This window comes from Aplysia californica, unplaced genomic scaffold (assembly GCF_000002075.1).
Source record: "Aplysia californica isolate F4 #8 unplaced genomic scaffold, AplCal3.0 scaffold00277, whole genome shotgun sequence".
Classification (NCBI taxonomy): domain Eukaryota; kingdom Metazoa; phylum Mollusca; class Gastropoda; order Aplysiida; family Aplysiidae; genus Aplysia; species Aplysia californica.
In genome coordinates, this window is record NW_004797547.1 from 674985 (window position 1) to 676419 (window position 1435).

General features: G+C 38.9%; 1 protein-coding gene across 1 annotated transcript in view; it reads left to right on the forward strand.

Annotated features, from left to right (window-relative positions):
- LOC101851875 overlaps positions 1-1435 on the forward strand; it is a 24143-nt gene that overhangs the window by 10605 nt on the left and 12103 nt on the right. The gene's annotated exons all lie outside the window — the stretch shown is intronic.

Genomic DNA, 1435 nt, shown 5'->3' on the forward strand with positions numbered 1-1435 from the left:
GAAGAGGGCGCCACCGAATTTTGAGGACACTTTTTTAATTGGCTCAAAGAGAGAAGTGGCCCCTCTTGTTATGTAGACTCTTTGATACAATGTAGTCTCTTTGGTAATATATAGCTCCGATATACAACATTTAAAACGACGTATAAGCTTATTTCTATTTAACCGTCATTGTACTACTGATGTGGATATTTTAAAAAAAATTCTCATCCAAATTAAAAATTTCTTATCACAATTATGGGATATATATATGAGGTAGGCAATTTTGGCCCCCGGAGCACCTGAGTTGGGCGGAAGTCGTTAACGTATCATGGCCTGAAGCTGTAGTACAATTTCGCCTTCATAGTACCTTCGAGGACATACTTTTGTGTTGTCTCATTATGATTATTTTGACTACAAACACTCTACAGACATACTTAAAATGAAGAAAGCAGAGTTTGAAAACAGTTTTGTTTTAATTAAACAATGCACATATTGACCAACAGGGGAAACAATTCTTATGCAACAGGTAAATAAATAATATGGAATCTGTCATTGTGTGAAACAAAAAACAGCGTGTTCATTTGTAAACATTGCCAAGTGTAATGTCCACTGGAGAATAATATGATGAAAGGTCTTTCCTGTTTGAGAGAGCTTCAAAGGAAAAATGAATAATTTTTCAAATTGAAGGCTTAAAGTATGTATCATATTTCGTGAATAAAATGAAGCAACTTCAGCTCAAAGCTTCATATGTTAAAGAAACTAAGGCAGTAAAAAAAACATCTTGTTTGCGGGTTTCATTTTACTTTCCGCACTCAGACTTTGTTTGTTTATTGGGTAAGCTGTCAAAGAAATGGTGGACAGTTTCAGGCTTGACGGATTTCATAGTTTGTAAATCCCCAAACGTTCCTTTTGTGATGGCCAGTCTCTCTATCAAAAGTGGAATCCAACACTTCCTGTCTGCAGTTAGTGTGGTTGGTAGTTCATGCCAGCCGTCCATACAATCCGATTTGTAAAAGACCTGTGGTGCTCCAACATCATCCAATTCATATCTGTAAGCACAAACATCCTGTTTAGAGGTAAGGTCATCATTCAAGCAATCATCAAAAGTCTGGAAGGCAAGCAACATCTCACTGCGCACCAAGATTCGACTCTTTAACTACAACGTCAAGTCTGTGCTCCTCTACCGCCGCGAAACCTGGAAGACAACAAAGACGGTGCTGAATTAAGTCCAGACTTTCATCAACAGATGTATGAGGAGTATCCTAAGAATTAAGTGGCAGGATAGAATCAGAAATGAAGAGCTGTGGGAAAGGACAGGACAAAAGGATATAGAAGTAGAAATAGGACTAAGAAAGTGGTGATGGATTCAGAAAGCCCAGCGGAAACATCACAAGACAGTCGCTGCAGTGGAACCCAAAAGGAGCACGAGGCAGGGGTAGGCCACGGGAAACATGGA